Source organism: Schistocerca cancellata, chromosome 3 (assembly GCF_023864275.1).
Source record: "Schistocerca cancellata isolate TAMUIC-IGC-003103 chromosome 3, iqSchCanc2.1, whole genome shotgun sequence".
Classification (NCBI taxonomy): Eukaryota; Metazoa; Arthropoda; class Insecta; order Orthoptera; family Acrididae; genus Schistocerca; species Schistocerca cancellata.
The window spans coordinates 11,425,191-11,446,976 of NC_064628.1; the positions used below are offsets into that span (position 1 = coordinate 11,425,191).

The 21,786-nt window shown below is 40.3% G+C and overlaps 1 pseudogene; it reads left to right on the forward strand.

The window, feature by feature from the left end:
- Positions 1–330: 330 nt before the first annotated feature.
- On the forward strand, positions 331–449 carry LOC126177334 (5S ribosomal RNA; annotated as a pseudogene).
- Positions 450–21,786: the final 21,337 nt, after the last annotated feature.

The following is a 21,786-nucleotide window of genomic DNA, read 5'->3' on the forward strand; positions in this document are numbered from 1 at the left end:
CTGTAATCGTTGCAACCCTAGGTGTTGCCACCTGGTCTCCAGACTTCAAAGGCAGGCCAGGTAAAGAACTTACGTCCGGATTTCAGTTCATTTATCAATACCTCGGCGTTGAGAATTGGAATAGCTGCGCGTCCTAATATTCATGTCAGAGGTAGGCAATGCTCAGACACAATAATTGCTCTGTTAACTACTTTGCTAGTTGTAAGGACAGAACACCATTTCAATTTACTAATAAAGTTTCAGTTAAACAATTCTCGTGATTCCTTAAGATACAGCACTTATTTTGTCCAGTAAACGTTACTGCAATCTGTTTGAGTACTTACCTGGAGGGCCAACGGCCTTGCCGCAGTGGTAGCAGCGGTTCCCGTCAGATCACCGAGGTTAAGCGCTGACGGGCTTGGCTAGCACTTGGATGGGTGACCCTCTGGATGTGCAGAGCGCCGTTGGCCAGCGGGCTGCCCCCAGCGCTTGTGGGGCCATTTGAGGAGCTACCTGACAGAGAAGTGGCGATTCCAGTCGCAAAAACTGACAACTGGCGGGAGAGCTGTGTGCTGACCACACGCCCCTCCATATCCGCATCCGGTGACGCCTTTGGGCTGAGGACCACATGGCTGCCTATCGGTACCGTTGGGCCTTCCGAGGCCTCTTCGGAAACGTAATTTACCTGAAGGATCAGTCTCATTGTCTACAGTCATGTTGTTTTCCATATTTCTGGCTATTTATTACGCTAATTTGTGAATCCACTCTCCTTGTGCTCGCTTTTTTTATGTTGTGCACTTATCCCAGCCACTGTCATATTGTGGAACAAAACCCACATACCTGTAAGTAAGTAACGGAACCGACTGCCATTTCTCGACAGCTTTAGCAAGTAGCCCGTTCATTTCCTGTTTCCGAAATCTACTTGACGTAAAGAAACAGGGAGACACGCGTCCATTACGCGTGACCGTGACGTCACTCCAGGGGAAGCAAGGTTGTTGTCTCCACAGCCGCCATCCCACTAAGCACATACAATAATACATCACTCATTCATTGTTTATCAACACTACCACTTGCTTGTCTCAATCATCATTTTCAGCAATGACGGATATTAAATCAAAACATCGCTGAAATGTTTAGAACACTGGGATTGACGGACATTAAGTCACGTTTCGAGTTATTGTGGCAGTATAGCAGTAATACCCGCACATATCGATGTGAAGTTATCTCTTCCCATCCCATAGTAAACTACCATTTATTTTATTCAAATTGTATGTGATAAATTTATTAATAGTGTATTGTTTAATTTTACTGTCTTTTGTTCGTTTACATCGTTGGAGTCTTAATCCACTATTTTAATCATGGTTATTTAAAGATATAGTTACCTAGGTCAAGTGTTTGATCTTAAATATTGTTCGCGTAGAAACATTTGACTCGTTCAAGGGTTTAGGAACGAGGGTCGTTCAGATCATCGTCCACACTCTGCAAACTGCTGTAAAGAGAGTGGCAGAGGATACCTCCCATAGTGCTACATATTATAGTTAATACCCTTTCCGTTCGCATATGGTGCGTGAGAAAAATAACTGCTTATGCCTCTGTGCGCACTATAATTAGTCTAAACTTGTGTTCGCGGTCCCTACTGGAGCGATACGTAGAAGAATGTAGCATATTCCTACGTTCCTCATTTAACTTCACTTCCTGAAACTTTTAAAATAGAATTTGACAGAATAGTTGGCGCTACAGACGAATGTTGAAAATCAGGTGGATTGTTAAGGTAAGGGACTACGAGATTCTGCGCAGAATCGGAGAGAAAACGAATGTCCTGAAAACACCGACAAGAAGCAGGGACAGGATGATAGCACATCTGTTAAGACATGAGGGAATGACTTCCAAGATACTAGAGGGAGCTGTAGAGGAAGACAGAGACTGTAATACGTCCAGCAAATAATGGCGGACTTATAGGGTCCAAGTGCTACTCTGTTATGAAGAGGTTGGCACGGGAGACGAATTCAAGGCGGGTCGCATCAAACCAGTCACAAGAATGATGACTCAAAAAACAAAAAAAAAGCTGACATCATTTCTTCTGCCCTTCATGTATACGGTAAATTTCTAGTGTTAGTCGTATTTTGTGTAGCTTCCACTCACCTGAGTAGCATTCTAAGATGGGAAGCACAAGATCAGCGGTTTCTGAACAGCCTCGTTCACAGACTAACAGCACTTTCTCTGCATCCTACTAATGAACTGAGGGCTCCTACCCGCTTTACGTACAACTGAGAAAACTTGATCATACCATTTCACACCGACACAGGTCATTGCAAGGTTTTTATATGAGTCGACTCATTCCAACTTTCACTCACTGATGTTGCACTCTTTGGATGATACTTTCCTGCGCTTTGTTAAGTGCACAGTTAAGTGCACACTTTGACATTTCAGAACACATAAAGCAAGCTGCCAATTTTTACTAAAACTTTGAAGTTACCAAGCTGTAACTGTATATTTGTGCTGTCTTTTCAGGACAGTACTTCATTATAGACACCTAGACAACATCTATAAAACGTCTGATGTTACTATTAACTTAATATTGTCTTCTAGGTCATTGACACACAACACGAACTGCAAGTGTCCCAACACACTGCCCTGGGGGTCATCTGAAGAGTCACTTCTACGTCAGTCAGACTCAGTACGGGATAACATGCTGCATCCTCCCTCACGTCAGACACAGATATCGCTTGATACCTGCGTATAATTGTTCTTTCGTTATCATCTACACCTGCATCATACTCCGCAAGCCACCTAATGGTGTGTAGCGGAGGGTACTTCTCGTATCAGTAACTGATCCTACCTACTCTTTTCTATTCACGAATGGCACGTGGGAAGAATGATTGTCGGTACGCCTCAGTTTTAGCTCTAATTTCACGAATTTTCCCTACATGGTCACTGGGCGAGATGTATGTGGGAGGAACTAATATGTTGTCTGTTAACAAGCGTTCAAACGGTGCTCAGTGAAATGGTTTTCGAAAAGAGAGAAATACTGCATCTAGTTTATTGCCTTGACCCATTCATATCATAACATCGCATGGGAAAATCGCGACTTTCGTTTTGCATGACTTATACTTTCGGAGTCGTTTTTATCCTCCCCATTCCTCATGTAGCTACCCTACTGGCCATTAAAATTGCTACACCACGAAAATGACGTGCTACAGACGCGACATTTAACCGACAGGAAGAAGATGCTGTGATATGCAAATGATTAGCTTTTCAGAGCATTCACACAAGGTTGGAGCCGGTGGCGACACCTACAACGTGCTGACATGAGGAAAGTTTCCAACCGATTTCTCATACACAAACAGCAGTTGACCGGCGTTGCCTGGTGAAACGTTGTTGTGATGCCTCGTGTAAGGAGGAGAAATGCGTACCATCACGTTTCCGACTAGGATAAAGGTCGGATTGTAGCCTATCGCGATTGCGGTTTATCGTACCGCGACATTGCTGTTCGCGTTGGTCGAGATCCAATGACTGTTAGCAGAATATGGAATCGGTGGTTTCAGGAGGGTAATACGGAACGCCGTGCTGGACCCCAACGGCCTCGTAACACTAGCAGTCGAGATGACAGGCATCTTATCCGCATGGGTGTAACGGATCGTGCAGCCACGTCTCGATCCCTGAGTCAACAGATGGGGACGTTTGCAAGACAATAACCATCTGCACGAACAGTTCGACGACGTTTGCAGGAACGACCGAACCGCCGAATCTTTCCATCAGTAAATGGGGTATGTTCTCAACTGACTCGGTTGTTTTAACCCCCTCCACTGACGGACTGACCCGCTTCCTAATTCCGTATGTATAAAACCAATACGGACTTGTAGCTGTCACGCCTTTGCGCTTACTGCTACGTATTTTAACGGTAAATAGCTCAGTCCTAATGGTAAGAGGTAGTAGTGAATTCGCGTTGTTAATATTTGAATACAGCACAGCTGCCACAAGCTCAGCTCACTTTTACTCCACTCCTACCCTCGCCATTGCACCACATTAACTAGGTGCTACGTGGACCTTGCTAAATTCACTTGCGTATACATTTTTGACCGTTACTCGCCAGTATTTACCTAATGATTAGCACACTTCTAACCGGACTATTTCCCTAAGAGCTGTGATGATTGAACGGGTTCGATCCACGGCCTACAGTGCCCTACAGTTCACACGGTAACACTGCCTACCTGACCCACTTAACTTGGTAGTGAGCTTATGTATCCAATCACCACTGCTAGCAGCAGTGGATAATCCTATCAGCACGACGAGAGCAGCAGACTTACCGTCGAATCCTCCTGAAAATACTTATAACTACGGTCGCCAGCTCTGAAGGAGCAAAAGAATAAATCAATTTCTGGCTCGTTTCAAAGTGAAATGGCTTGAGTTGAATTTAAACTTAATTCTGAATATTACTATTTCTGATCATTCTAGATGATTCTACAAAGCAAATACTCTCTCAATTTCTGTGAGTTGGCTTGGTAATTACTACCAAGACAGTTTATGCAACTTGGGTTAACAAAATTCTATCCTTCAACTTATTTAATGATTTTGGATATTACTCTTTGGACAATTGATACAGAATTAGTTAAGTGACTTTACTTGAAAGGTTACTCAGAAAAATTTAAGTAACTATAAATAGGCGACTCATTCTGGTGTGACCATTGCTCTTTTCAACATTCTTATACGCTAAAGTATTCTACAACCAAAAGAATTGTAAATGAAAGAGGCGATGGTGGCCTCAGTCTGATTTCACTATACTATGTTTGAGGTTACTACACTTTACAATGAATAACATGCGTCGTAATTTTACTCATTACTATATTCTGTCCTCTGCACTTGCATAAAAGAAAACCGGTATTCTCCTTTTACATGTACACAAAGTTCGACTTAACAATTGCAAGCAGTCTTGCCTTGGGTAGACATGTCGGTGCTGGTGGTGAGATGCATGTGGCTAACGCAGCTCTTCACGCCTCATGCCCTTAATGGCGGCTGGAACTACGAGCTGCAGCACTCGTATAAGCTACTGCACGTCCGCCATAAAATCTGGGTGCAGGAACTCTTACAATCAGCCCCAGTGGCATAGAGGCGGCTTCAACAAGCATTCGTCGCGTTTTACTCCAAAAACGGCGACGATATTCGCCTCTTCTCTGTTGCACAATCACTTTTGCGTGAGCACAATTACGCACGTCCGATCACGTCAACACTCCCCAGGCCATTCCATTGTTCAGTCCCTGTGTCTCCAGCTACCTCTAGCTACGCTCGTATCACCAAGAGTGGGGGCGTTCCCCTACCACCTTTTTACCGAAATCATTTAGTATTTAAGAATATTTATATTTATTACCCTGGAGTTCATACCAGTCATAATAATTTACTACTAGCGCTTTACAACATTAAATTATACAGTAATAACTTATAATTACCAAGAAAAGGAATACATTTGACTCCGAGAGCTTAGTGCATTGTCTGACAGGTAGCGCTAATTTCCAGTTTCGCCAATAGATGGCATCAGGGTGCACTCCCTGGCAGTCTCACACAAACGCGCCCGTTTGCGACGCGCGGGCTCCAAATTACTGTCAGCCCACCATCATTTCAGTTCTGTTACACATGCCCCACTTCTTATTGAAGTATCTTACAGTGATAATTCAATAAGAAGTCTCTCCTATAATGAATCTGAAATGTTCATTAAGCTTTTTACCAAGGGTTTTCCCTTTCTTACTGATACACCTCGATACTTATATTACATATTTAAAATTAAACACCAATTCTTTCTCTCTTTCCTGCTAAACATTACATAAATGATTTACATATATTCTTTCCAATTTTCTTACTTCTAAACACAGTACATTTTAAACATCTTTTTTACAAAGTTTTAAATACACTTCTTTTATCTCAGGCAAGTAAAACACACGTTATGCGCCTATTACTTTGTAGCCCATCCTTTTCACTTTACCTCCTCACTTTTCTACCTCTTCCACAACACTTATTTACACATCTATTAAGGCTTTCTTAGAAGCTCAGTCTTTCCCAGTCTGTTTAGTCTCTACTTAAACTAGAAGTTTCATTAGAATACTGCAATATATTTTAGTGAGCATTTACCTTTCACATAGAACAAAAGAAACAAAACTATTTACATATTGGTTTACTTTAATATTTATTTATATATTTATTTTCAATCTGGTAGAATTCGTGGTTCTTACCTTTAGAGATCCACTATGTTTCTTACTCCCAGGCGTTTGCCTGTTAATGGGTACTCTAAATAATAAGCATTCACATTGGGTATGGACACTATTTTAAATGGTCCATTATACATATATTTAAATTTGCTGATCTCGTTATTAATTTCACTTGACTTTTCATGTGTTTTTACAAGAGCGAGATCACCTATTTTGAATTTAGGATTCGTTACTTTTTCGTCGTGACGACGAACTCTCGCATCTGCTTGTTTTCTCATCTTGTCTTTTACTAAGTTCTTTTTACTATCATAATCTAATTCAACTCTATCTGAAAATTATTGTAGGTCTTCTACTAGACTTTTACTTCTTGTCTTTTTCAGGATTTCTTCTGGAGTAAATCCAGTGCTCTCGTTTGTTAATGAATTCATGATTTCTTCGAATTCACTCACATACATGCCCCACTTCTTGTGGTTACTATGGCAGTACGTCCTAAATAACCGACCTATCTCACGCATATATCTTACTGTCGGATTGCTTGATGGGTGATAAGCTGAGATATGTACCACTTCTACCTGTTTCTCAGTTATCCCATCCTTCCACATTTTTTAGCAAAACTGAACACCATTATCTGCTCTTTGGCTTCCCTACTTTCACAAAATAATCACACATCATTTTATCATACACAGCTCTGGCAGTAGCTTTTCTCAAGGGATATAGCTTTATATACTTTGAGAAAAGTTCAACTGCTACAAATATGTACACAAAACCCCCCATGGTTTTCGGTAATGGTCCAAAGATATCTACTGCTACTATTTCTAATACTTCATCAGGTTTTATTGATTGCATGGGCCCTTGATTAGTTGCATTTGTTACTTTCGCCTTTTGGCATAGAACACAAGATCTTATCCTCTGTGCTACCCTTCGTGCCATGTTGTTAAAGGTAATGCATTCATCTAACTTATCGGTACACTTCCGTGCACCACAATGGCCATATTCCAAGTGAACATAATCTATCAGCACTTCAGTGTGTTGTTCCGGCCAACATACTCTCCACTTCCCTGGATTATTTAATCTTTGAAGATACAGTACACCTTTATGTATTTTATATGAAGCCCTTATGTTAGCTGCGTCCGGATTGTCAAACTCGACCTTTACCGACTTGAGTGCATCATCATCACTTTGATATCTTCGCATATTCCGACATATTTCCCTAATTTTTTCTCTTCCTTCCGCTTTTTTGAAGTAATTCACCTCAAAAACATCTTCCCTATTCTTTACACTTTCTAGTGTCTCACATCCTTCCGGTAATCTCGACAAAGCATCCGCTACTGCATGTTCTTTCCCTTTAACATACTTGATCTCTATATCAAATTGTTGTAAAAACAGCGCCCATCTGGTCAACCTGCTATGTAACAATCTGCAGTCCTTCAAAAATATTAAAGCTTTGTGGTCTGTATGGACCACAGTCTTATGTCCCCATAAGAAAAGTTGAAATTTCCTAAAACCCCATACTATAGCTAAAGCCTCCTTCTCTGAAACTGTATAGTTTCTTTCATATTTAGACATGGTTCTACTCGCAAATGCTATTTGTCTATGAGTTTTTTCCCCATCTATCATTACCTCCTGAAATATGGATACTCCCAATCCATAATCTGAACTATCTGTTGCCATGTGGAATGGTTCACACAGGTCAGGGTGCCATAACTTTACGTTTTTAGCCAAATTGTCTTTTAGCCGGTTGAATGCTGTTTCACATTCCTCAGTCCATATATACACACTGTTCTCCTTAAGTAGGTTGTTCAGAAGTGGGCTATTGAACACCTGATCATCCATGTACTTACGATAAAAGGAACAAAGTCCTATAAACGACTTTAGTTGTTTTTTATTCTTGGGAGCCGGACAATTTCTTATTGCTTTGACTTTATTGGGATCCTTTTCAATTCCCTCTGGTGTTACTATGTGACCTAAAAACTTTATTTCTTTCTTCACAAACTCGCATTTTTTTCAGGTTCAGGGTCATTCCTCCTTTAATTAAAGCTTTGAACACCCTGTCACATAACTCCATGTGCTCTTCGCATGTCCTTGTAGCAATTAACAGATCATCTACATAAACCGTGATTAGCGAACTAAGTTCACTCCCTAAAATTTTGTCTAAAGCCCAAATGAACACTGAAACGGAAGTATTTAGGCCAAATGGTACCACTGTGTAATGGTAGCATTTGCCATTGAATAAAAATGCCATGTACTTCCTAGACTCCTCACTTAATGGGATCTGCCAGTATCCTGCAGTTAGGTCTAAACTAGTCATGTACTTTACACCATTAAACTTCTGCAATAAATTATCTATGTTCTCTGGACGATCGAACTCCCTCTTCACTACTTTATTCAGAGTACGAGCATCTATCACTATTCGTACACTTCCATCCTTCTTACCTACTATCACCAATGGGTTATTATATGGGCTAGAACTCCGTTCAATGAACCCACATGAAACCATTTTATCTATTTCTTTTTGAACTGCTTCTTTCTTAGACAAGGGTACATTATATGGTTGTTTAAAGAAAGGTTCATGCTCCTCTACCTCCATGCAGTACTCATAATTTATCACTCGTCCCGGTTTGTCCGAAAATACCTCCTGATTTTCTTCCAGAATTTGCCATAGATCCTCCCTTTGGGCATCAGATAGTCCTTCCGTTTTATCCACTACATTTCGAAGGAGTGTCTCCTTATTTCCATCTTCAACTATCTACCTCACCAGAAACCAATCGAATTTTTGACCTATTCCTGAATCATGATCATCTCTAAATTCTACCCATCTCAGCTGGTTCTCTTCCATTACTCTAGATGATTCAAATGGTATTTCTAATACCGCACTATCAACTTTACAAACTATTATCCCTTTGTCACAATCTATAATTACTTTCTGTTTTATTAACCAGTCAATGCCTAAAATGATCTCGGCACTGAGCTCTGGAACTACTAAAAATGCAGTCGAAAATAGCTTGTTTTTTATCTTAAATTCCATCATCACTTGATGTTTAACAGGTTTACTACATTTCCCTGTCGCCCCTATCACTTTAACACCTGTTACCGGCATCATGACTACTCCTCGTTGCTCTTTGATCATCTCAAAAAATGCGTGCGAAATAGCACTTATTTATTTATTTATTTATTTATTGTTCCGTGGGACCACATTAAGGAGAAGTCTCCATGGTCATGGAACGAGTCAATACATGAAATTATAACACGATTGTAGAAACAGATAAAATGTAATATAAGAAACATATTCCGGCGACACGTCATTAGTTTAAATAAAGAAAATCAAGAATGTAACACTGGAATTTGCTTAATTTTTTAGCTCTTCCAGGAGCTCCTCGACAGAATAGAAGGAGTGAGCCATGAGGAAACTCTTCAGTTTAGACTTAAAAGCGTTTGGGCTACTGCTAAGATTTTTGAGTTCTTGTGGTAGCTTATTGAAAATGGATGCAGCAGAATACTGCACTCCTTTCTGCACAAGAGTCAAGGAAGTGCATTCCACATGCAGATTTGATTTCTGCCTAGTATTAACTGAGTGAAAGCTGCTAACTCTTGGGAATAAGCTAATATTGCTAACAGCAAACGACATTAAAGAAAATATATACTGTGAGGGCAATGTCAGAATTCCCAGACTATTGAATAGGGGTCGACAAGAGGTTCTAGAACTTACACCACACATAGCTCGAACAGCCCGTTTTTGAGCCAAAAATACCCTTTTTGAATCAGAAGAATTACCCCAAAAAATAATACCATATGACATAAGCGTATGAAAATATGCGAAGTAGACTACTTTTCGTGTTGAAATGTCACTTATTTCAGATACTGTTCTAATGGTAAATAAAGCGGCATTTAGTTTCTGAACAAGATCCTGAACATGGGCTTTCCACAACAGCTTACTATCTATCTGTACGCCTAGGAACTTGAACTGTTCCGTCTCGCTTATAACATGCCCATTCTGCCTGATTAAAATATCAGTTCTCGTTGAATTGTGAGTTAGAAACTGTAAAAACTGAGTCTTACTGTGACTTAGCATCAAATTATTTTCCACAAGCCACGAATTTATTTCATGAACTACATTATTTGATAATGTTTCAATATTACACACAAGATCCTTCACTACCAAGCTGGTGTCATCAGCAAACAGAAATATTTTTGAATCACCTGTAATACTAGAAGGCATATCATTTATATAAATAAGAAACAGCAGTGGCCCCAGCACCGATCCTTGGGGAACGCCCCATTTAACAGTGCCCCATTGGGACTGAACATCATTACCACTCTCAATATTGCGGAGAATTACCTTCTGCTTTCTGTTCTTAAAGTAACAGGCGAACCAATTGTAAGCTACTCCCCTTACTCCATAATGTTCCAACTTCTGCAGTAATATTTTGTGGTCAACACAGTCGAGAGCCTTCGTTAAATCAAAGAAAACACCTAACGTTCGCAACCTTTTATTTAATCCGTCCAAAACCTCACAGAGAAAAGAGAATATAGCATTTTCAGTTGTTAAGCCATTTCTAAAACCAAACTGTACATTTGACAGCAAATTATGTGAATTTAAATGCTGCAGTAACCTTGTATATACAACCCTCTCGATAACTTTAGCAAACACCGATGGCATAGAAATAGGTCTATAATTATCAACATTATCCCTGTCTCCCTTTTTATAAAGTGGCTTCACTATCGAGTACTTTAATCGGTCAGGAAACCAACCACTCCTAAAGGAAAAGTTACAGATATGGCTAAGTACTGGGCTAACATACATGGAACAATACTTCAGTATTCTGCTAGATACCCCGTCATAGCCATGAGAGTTCTTGGTCTTTAGTGATTTAATTATTAACTCAATCTCCCTCTTGTCAGTGTCATGGAGGAGCATTTCAGGTAACAGTCTCGGAACACTTTTTTCTACGAGCGCTATATGATTCCCTGTTGGGACTAGGTTTCTATTTAGTTCACCTGCAATATTCAGAAAGTGATTATTAAATACTATACATACATGCGACTTATCAGTAACACGGACATTCCCACTACGCACTGATTCTATATCCTCGACCTGTCTCTGCAGACCAGCCACTTCCTTTACGACTGACCATATGGTTTTAATTTTATCCTGAGACTTAGCTATTCTATCTGCATACCACATACTTTTTGCCTTCCTAATAACTTTTTAAGCACCTTACAATACTGTTTGTAATGGGCTACTGCATTTAGATTGTGACTGTTTCTAACGTTTTGATATAATTGCCACTTTGTTCTACAAGATATTCTTATACCTTTAGTCAGCCACCCAGGCTGCCTGTTTGTGCTAGTACCCTGTTTTGAACGTTCTAACGGAAAGCAACTTTCAAAGAGCACGAGAAAAGTCTTGAGGAAAGCATTATATTTATCGTCTACTGTATCAGCACTATAAACATCTTGCCACTCTTGTTCCTTGATAAGGTTTACAAAAGTCTCTACAGCAACTGGATCAGCTTTCCTAAAACGTTGGTAACTATATTTAACCTGCGTTGCAGCACAAAAATCTTTTAGACTTAAAATTTGTGCATCATGATCTGAAAGGCCATTCACCATTCTGCTAACAGAATGCCCTTCTAGTAATGACGAATGAACAAAAATATTGTCTATGGTTGTTCTACTGTTCCCTTGCACTCTCGTTGGAAAGAATACGGTTTGCATAAGATTATATGAGTTAAGGACGTCTACCAGCATCCTTTTCCTTGCACAATCACTTATACAATTTATATTGAAGTCACCACATATAACTAACTTTTTGTATTTCCTATAAAGTGAACCAAGAACCTCCTCTAGCTTTAGCAAAAACGTTGTGAAATCGGAGTCTGGGGATCTATAAATAACAACAGTAAGAAGTTTAGCTCCACTAAATTTAACCACACCTGCACAACATTCAAACACCTTTTCAGTGCAGTACTTTGAAACATCAATTGACTCAAATGGGATACCGTTTTTCACATACATGGCTACTCCCCCACACCGCAAAGAGCTCCTAGAAAAGCTGCCAGCCAACCTGTATCCTGGTAAAGGAAGCCTCTGAATTATCTCCTTATTTAAGAAGTGTTCAGATATACCAATAATTTCAGAGTCAACATCTATAAGTAATTCACTAACTTTATCTCACCCGTATCCAGCAATACATATAAATCGTACCCACATACATTAATGGATAGGATTGTTTGCATCCTATTGTCCTCTTTCATACTTTCTTTATCTTCCCATAATAAATCCTTTTCCACCGCCAAGTCTTGCCATATTATTTTTCCGGTTTTTATACTGACCATTCCATCTGGAGGTTTCTTTCTCCTTTTCATCCTAAATTCTTTCACCACTTTTTCCAATAGTCCTTCGTCTAGGCTCTTTAATGCCATCTCGTTCTCATTCGAATCTGTCATACCTGAACTCTCGGTTGCGGAATCGGAAACTTCCTCTACTTCTTTTTCTCCCTGGATGCTTTCTGATGATTCTGACGATAATTCCTCCTCCTTAGAAATATGACCTTCTTCGGGTTCAAATAATTCTCGCAAATTATAATCCATTTCTCTACTTTCCCTTTGTTGGATAGTGCATTCGCCACTCTTACTTTCATTATTTTCCCCTACTAATGGAATTCCAGTCTCACTCAACTCATTTGCTTCAGTACTACAGGGATCACAACACTCTTTCTCTTGGTTAGATACACTTCCTCTAATTTCTTTAAAAGAATCTTCATCACAGTCATGTACTCTTGCTGTCACTAGGTACACATCATAATCGGTATGGCTCTAACACTGTCATATTCGGGTCCAAATTAATCACTTGAGTGGAAGATCTTTCTAATTGTGCAGGCTGGCTTTTGAGCTGATGTACATATTCTGCATACGAGGCAATTTCTGAATCGGCATGCGTCTCTGCACTATGCCCCTTTTTCTTATCCACCCTTTCCTCTTTAATTACTTCTCGATGCGATTCGTCGACTATTCGTACAAACCTTTTACCATAAGTCACATCACTCCTCCCTTGCCCCTGCCTCTCTGCACAGTTGCCATCCCTACCGACAAACAACGCCTTCGCAAAGTTTCGTTTATGTAACTGCTCTTCAGGCGAACGACGCACTATCCTACTATAGTACTGACTACTCCGATCTTCCCTATATTTGGGCCATTTCTTTCTTTCCGCGCGCGTTAGGCCCTTGACCTGCGCGGTATTTAGTTTTCCTGATTTTGATAATGCATCCTGTTTCCCTGATAGTGTCCTCTCCCTCGCTGAGAGTTACCTCCTTGACCTCTTCCTCTCATCATGTTAATTTGCGGTTCATTCCTACCACCTTTTACTATTCCATTCTGATTTCTGAAACCTCGAAACTCTCTAGTTTCACGCCACCTATCTTCATTCTCGATTTTTTCTAAAAATTCATCGAATGTTCGAAGAGTGCCTCCTACATAACGCTTTGAATCGTCAGGTAGCTTTTTCCACAACACCCACACTATCTCCGATTCTGATCTACGATCTTTAAGATACTCCAAACGCTTGAACCATCCTTCACAGTATTCTTTCATGAGCCCACGTCCATGTTCTGGCATTCTGGCGACAACGAATTCTCTCCACAACCTATCTCTCTGTTGTGTGCTCCAGAATTCCTCAAGGAACTTTTCTTTGAAGTCTGTAAACTTCAAATTGTCGATATCTAAATTCAATCCCCAACGTTTAGCATGACCTGCTAAAGCGTCTATTACTAAATTAATTTTTTCTTTATCCGACATGTCTGTTGGTAAGACACGTTCACAATTTTTTATAAAATCCATTGGATGCCATCCACCTTGTTTCTTTTGAAGATCGTATTTTTCCTCCCTACTCAGTATTTCCGATTTTTGCATTACCAATGGGATACCACTACAGTTAAGAAACGTCTGATTCTGAACTTGCTGACTTAACAATTTTATCTCATTACGCAGTGTATTTTCCTGCTCCTGCACACATGCACCAAAACTCAACATGGTATTGCGCAGTGTTTCAATATCAGCTGCCGTTTCTTTAACAATCTCTTTCTTTACAACTGGTACTATCACCTGTAATTTACTTTCAATTATCGGTTCTAATTTTTCACTAACCAAAGGTTCCACTGATTTCTCTATTCTCTGAATTTCGATATCAAATCTTTTCTCTACTTCTGTGACTTTTCTCTGAACATTTGTTATTTCAGCCCTAATGCTATTTACTGATTTGTTTACCTCTGTGATACGTTGGCTTTGCGTATTCAAAATATCTAAATTGGCTTTTATTTTACCAGATAAGTTTTCATCCAATTGGGATATATGACTAGCCATTTCTGCTTTCAAACTAGCATTCCCTTCTCGAATTTGCGCCATCATCCTATTTAACAAACTGGTTAATTCCATATCTTCTCCCTTGTGACTTGCATCCACAGATACATTGGGTTCACTTTTCACTACCTTTGGTTTCACTTCCCGTTCCTCCTGTCTTATGAGTGTGGATTCATCTATAAGATTTTTCAACCCTACAACAGTATCTATGGTCCCTAATTCTGGGTCTGACCTTGTAATGTTTTCGTCTTGCTTGTTACTATTCGACTCCATCTTATGCTGCTGTATTTCGTGCCTAATAGAAATGTTTATTAAACCAAGTATTACTTGATATCTTTCCATCAGTAAATGGGGTATGTTCTCAACTGACTCGGTTGTTTTAACCCCCTCCACTGACGGAATGACCCGCTTCCTAATTCCGTATGTATAAAACCAATACGGACTTGTAGCTGTCACGCCTTTGCGCTTACTGCTACGTATTTTAACTGTAAATAGCTCAGTCCTAATGGTAAGAGGTAGTAGTGAATTCGCGTTGTTAATATTTGAATACAGCACAGCTGCCACAAGCTCAGCTCACTTTTACTCCACTCCTACCCTCGCCATTGCACCACATTAACTAGGTGCTACGTGGACCTTGCTAAATTCACTTGCGTATACATTTTTGACCGTTACTCGCCAGTATTTACCTAATGATTAGCACACTTCTAACCGGACTATTTCCCTAAGAGCTGTGATGATTGAACGGGTTCGATCCACGGCCTACAGTGCCCTACAGTTCACTCGGTAACACTGCCTACCTGACCCACTTAACTTGGTAGTGAGCTTATGTATCCAATCACCACTGCTAGCAGCAGTGGATAATCCTATCAGCACGACGAGAGCAGCAGACTTACCGTCGAATCCTCCTGAAAATACTTATAACTACGGTCGCCAGCTCTGAAGGAGCAAAAGAATAAATCAATTTCTGGCTCGTTTCAAAGTGAAATGGCTTGAGTTGAATTTAAACTTAATTCTGAATATTACTATTTCTGAACATTCTAGATGATTCTACAAAGCAAATACTCTCTCAATTTCTGTGAGTTGGCTTGGTAATTACTACCAAGACAGTTTATGCAACTTTGGTTAACAAAATTCTATCCTTCAACTTATTTAATGATTTTGGATATTACTCTTTGGATAATTGATACAGAATTAGTTAAGTGACTTTACTTGAAAGGTTACTCAGAAAAATTTAAGTAACTATAAATAGGCGACTCATTCTGGTGTGACCATTGCTCTTTTCAACATTCTTATACGCTAAAGTATTCCTCAACCAAAAGAATTGTAAATGAAAGAGGCGATGGTGGCCTCAGTCTGATTTCACTATACTATGTTTGAGGTTACTACACTTTACAATGAACAACATGCGTCGTAATTTCACTCATTACTATATTCTGTCCTCTGCACTTGCATAAAAGAAAACCGGTATTCTCCTTTTACATGTACACAAAGTTCGACTTAACAATTGCAAGCAGACTTGCCTTGGGTAGACGTGTCGGTGCTGGTGGTGAGATGCATGTGGCTAACGCAGCTCTTCACGCCTCATGCCCTTAATGGCGGCTGGAACTATGAGCTGTAGCACTCGTATAAGCTACTGCACGTCCGCCATAAAATCTGGGCGCAGGAACTCTTACAATCAGCCCCAGTGGCATAGAGGCGGCTTCAACAAGCATTCGTAGCGTTTTACTCCAAAAACGGCGACGATATTCGCCTCTTCTCTGTTGCACAATCACTTTTGCGTGAGCACAGTTACGCATGTCCCATCACGTCAACACTCCCCAGGCCATTCCATTGTTCAGTCCCTGTGTCTCCAGCTACCTCTAGCTACGCTCGTATCACCAAGAGTGGGGGCGTTCCCCTACCACCTTTTTACCGAAATCATTTAGTATTTAAGAATATTTATATTTATTACCCTGGAGTTCATACCAGTCATAATAATTTACTACTAGCGCTTTACAACATTAAATTATACAGAAATAATTTATAATTACCAACAAAAGGAATAAATTTGACTCTGAGAGCTTAGTGCATTGTCTGACAGGTAGCGCTAATTTCCAGTTTCGCCAATAGATGGCATCAGGGTGCACTCCCTGGCAGTCTCACACAAGCGCGCCCGTTTGTGACGTGCGGGCTCCAAATTACTGTCAGCCCACCATCATTTCAGTTCCATTACAAGTATCAGCTCTGAGGCCGTGGCTGCAGTTACCCTTCACGCTGCATCACAGACAGGAGTGCCTGCGATGGTGTCTCGGTCACCTCTTATTCGCACTGACGGCACTTTGAACAATGGACGTTACATTTCAGATGTGTTACGATCCGTGGCTCCACCCTTCATTTGATCCCTGCGAAACCCTACATTTCAGCAGGATAATGCATGACCGCATGTTGCAGATCCTGTATGGGCCTTTCTGCATACAGAAAATGTTCGACTGCTGCCCTGGCCAGCACATTCTCCAGATCTCTCACCAATTGAAAACGTCTGTGTCAATGGTGGCCGAGCAACTGGCTCGTCACAATACGCCAGTCACTACTCTTGATGAAATGTGGTATCGTGTTGAAGCTGCATGGGCAGCTGTACCTGTACACGCCATCCATGCTCTGTGTGACTCAATGCCCGGCGTATCAAAGCCGTCATTACGGCCAGAGGTGGTTGTTCTAGGTACTGATTTCTCAGGATCTATACACCCAAATTGCGTGAAAATGTAATCACATGTCAGTTCTAGTATAACATATTTGTCCAATGAATACCCGTTTATCATCTGCATTTCTTCTTGGTGTAGCAATTTTAATGATCAGTAGTCTACATCAAACCTTTTTTTTCTAGCTCAGGCAATAAACTGTTTGTGTCAGATTGTAGTATATACTTTACGTCCTGTGCTTTCAGTGCATCACTTGTAGTCGTTTCTGCCAGCTCTCAGTTGGTTGAAGTATATGACTGAAGCAAGCTGTTCATCGCCGAGTTAGCATGCTTTCGAGAAATAAAGGTAATTTCTGGTTGTTTTTTTGTAATTTTTAACTGGAATGTGTTTAGGATAATATAATATGATATTATAATATGCTAATATACACTGTAATATAGAGTAAGTGATTATTTATTTCCTCACACCAACACGGTGATACATTCTTTCATGCAGCACTAGGTCCGCATTCGGCACCGACCTACAATTTCACATTCACAAGACGGAATGCAGGAAGGAAAGAAAGTGAACAAGAAAATGAGGAATGTGATGGTGAATATGATTCATGTCCAATGGTGAAACGCTGCAGAACATCAAATCCTGAGCCATCACCAACAACAATGATGTTGCATGCCGTGCATCTGTCCAGTATGATGAGTAAAACCTAGGAAAGTCGTTTCATGTGTTGGTTGTCTGGAAGTAAGGGTTTCACACTTTTATGCACGGCACTAATGCAAAATATATGAGTGTTCAAAATGGAAATGTTTTGCTAAAATTTCCAGTGAAGGGTGCAATGCAAAATTTGGTGTCAAAATAATGCGAAATGGACTACGTAGCGAAGGAAAACCGTAACTATTTCAAAAGAGTTTGAACACCAGAAAACATTGTATCCAGGCGACTTTTACTTGAAATTATTTTGCCAACACGGTATATGAGAGGCAAAATACCATCAGACTTCGCTTAAAAATTTCAACAGTTTGATAAGTTATTGTTATAAAATACAATATCAAATTTCAATACACAGAAGAAATAAAGAGTATTTTCTTAATTTGGCTCAAAGGTATGTACAACCTTCCTCTGTAACTGCAACGTTTCAAATGGCGAGGCGTCGACACATGCTAAAGTGGTTCAAGTGATGTGTGAGGCGGGTTAATGATGTCACATTGGTGCCAAACTTCATCACAGTTTGAAGTGTACAGCTGCCACAATTTTTGCTACGTTGTAGTGGGTGGATCCAATAGGGATAGTTCAAAACCATTCGACGAAACTTGAATGTGATCCGAAGCAGCAAAGGGTATTTATGATTTTTTAGCCCTCCTGTTTCACAACAATCTGTGGCGTGGCCACTGGGGTATGTCTGTGTGTGTGTGTGTGTGTGTGTGTGTGTGTGTGTGTGTGTGTGTGTGTGTGTGTGTGGGTGGGTGTGTGGGTGGGTGGGTGTGGGGAGGAGGGGGATGGATGTGGTGGGAATGATAAATTGCCAGACATGTGCACAAATAAAACAACAGAGCCCCACCAGGTTAACAACACTCCCGGTGCCACCCACACAAATGTTGAGCACTTTATAAAAGTACCTGTACAGAACGCTTGACCAATTCCTAGGTGCCTGCATGCAGGTATGCCCTTCGATACCCTACAGCTGAGTGACACTGTACTGCTGCCCTTGTGCCTGTATGTGGGTATGCAGAATCTGAGGGCTGTCTAAGGGGTTGCCTGCCCACAGGCGCTGAGGATTCAGTCAAAGGTTCTCTCTGTACGAGTACATTTTTAAAGTGCACCACAAAGGTGTACAGGTAGCGCCAAAGGTATTTGTCGAACTGTAGCGTCTTGGAGGAGACAATAGAAAGGCTTTATGACACCATTCCTAACTGAATCAGTGCATCCATCCAGGCCAGAAGGTGTGCAATGTCTTATTGACAGCTGGGCTCATACCACCAAGTTCTTTGTAAATTTGACTCAGTTTTGTAATCACTGAAATAACATACATCCCTCAATCTGTGCAGTTCCATTTCATTTCACCCTCCCCTTCTGGGTGGTTAACTTTTTCTGTCAAGCAGTATCTATTTTCGTCAGATCAAATTGAGGAGTCAAATTCCATGTTCATTGAATGAGTCGGTACATGGAATTATATAAGAAAATTTACACAAAATCTGCTGAGTATATATTAGCATAATTAACAATGTAATTCAGAAACTTCCTTAAATTTATTGCAGGAACTCCTCGATAGGAAAGAAGGAGTGAGCCATGAAGAAATTACTCAACTTGGACTTGAAAGTGCGAGGATTACTGTTAAGATTGTGTAAGTAGGCTGTTTATGTTTTCTTTATGTAAGTAGGCTGTTTATGTTTTCTTATTGGCAACGTTACGTAGTGCTCTGTATGAAAATCACTGACTGTGCTGTGTGCAGTCTGTGGCTAGTTTGCATTGTTGTCTGCCATTGTAGCGTTGGGCAGCGGCAGCTGGATGTGAACAGCGCGTAGCGTTGCGCAGTTGGAGGTGAGCCGCCAGCAGTGGTGGATGTGGGCAGAGAGATGGCGGAGTTTTGTAATTTGTCATGAACTGCTATATATATTATGACTATTAAGGTAAATACATTGTTTGTTCTCTATTAATATCTTTCATTTGCTAACTATCCCTATCAGTAGTTAGTGCCTTCTGTAGTTTGAATCTTTTATTTAGCTGGCAATAGTGGCGCTCGCTGTATTGCAGTAATTCGAGTAACGAAGATTTTTGTGAGGTAAGTTATTTGTGAAAGGTATAGTTTAATGTTAGTCAGGGCCATTCCTTTGTAGGGATTTCTGAAAGTCAGATTGCGTTGCGCTAAAAATATTGTGTGTCAGTTTAAGCACAGTCGTGTATAATTGTTCTAAGGGGACGTTTCATATGTCGACCCTTAGCCGAGGATACCTCACTGGAATCTTCTGATTTTTTCTTGTAGTTTGTGTAATTAGTGTAGCTTTTGTTTATTGCTAGCACGTAATTGTAGAGAGAATTTCCTTTGTAGTTGCAGTTTTTCATTCTTGTACAGTAAAACAGTTGTGGCATGCATGTAGACTTGCACCAAGTATTTCGCAGCTGCGCTTGCAATTAACTACATATTATTTTCTGTGCTATGTTAATGTGTTCTCTTACTTTTGCACTTCAAATTGTGCTTTTCTGTGTTATCGTGTGAAATATTGTGACAATAATGGCGTGTGAAAAACGTAACACTAGGCTCCATAGTAAACTGAGAAATAATAGTGACGACGAGCGTAGCTTATCAGCACCACTGTGTAGTGAATTAACAGACATTCGAAGTAGTAATTTGGTAACTGTGCATAGGGAAATGGAGCGGGCGGCAAATAATGGTGTAGACAGTGAAACAGGTAGTGAACAAGGAAGCATTATCGATCGATCGGTCGGCAACAGCTCGCCTCAGGAATCCGAAATGATAGGACACAATTTTGCAAATACTGTAGATTCAGGTTTTGCGTCCTCACAGTTTTCTCAAATAAGTCAAGATACATTTTCTGCTTGTCAAAATGTGAATGTTGCTGGTGCAAATGCACTGCCGAAAAGCGTAGAGGAACAGATTCCAGACACTAATGCATTGTTATTACAATTAATGCAACAAATGGGACAAAATCTTCAAAAGTTAGACACAATGGAACAGAATCTTCTAAAGTTAGACACAATGGAACAAAATCAGAGACAAACACAGCAAAAGCTTCAAACGTTAGACACAATGGAACAAAATCTTCAAAAGTTAGACACAATGGAACAACACCAGAGACAAACACAGCAACAGTTACACACAATGGAACAAAATCAGAGACAAACACAGCAAAAGCTTCAAAAGTTAGACTCATTGGAACAAACTCTCGAACAAACACGTGAAGATTTAACTGCTGAGTTACATAACATTGAATCGAAATGTCAAAAAGTCTGTAATGACGTAAAAACACAAATTTGTGAGCATTTCCAACCTATTTTTTCGCGTCATGAAAATGCATTACAGAATCACGAAGCAGCCATAAAAGAACTGCAAACCATTGTTCATGAAAATCATGAGACCTTGTGGGCTAAAATTGACTCAGTTGCATCTACCGATTTGGTTATGCAACTTGCAAAAACTCTGGAAAACTTAAAGGACACAGTAGATTCGATTTCAACACAAATGGACGCTCTGAAACTTGGTTCAGAAAAACACACTGAGGAAATGTGTTCACTATCGGAGAAAGTAGCCGAACTTTCGGATCAGGTCACTAACTTATCTACAAAGGTAGATGATGATCTGAATGACACAAGACCTGTAGCCTTCACTGGCACAGAAGAGTATGAACAAATTAGGAAACTGAAACAAAATCTGAATCAAATTAATACGCAACACCAAAGAGAAATCCGGGAAGTACAAGATCAGCTGACACAGGTAATACAAGAATTACGTATTTCAGAGGCCACTCGCGCTCCAATACGGGAAGAGGGACATAGAAATACGGAACAGCCACAAAATAATAACTCAGGGCACTTCGGAAATTATGAAAGAAATTGGCAAGGCGC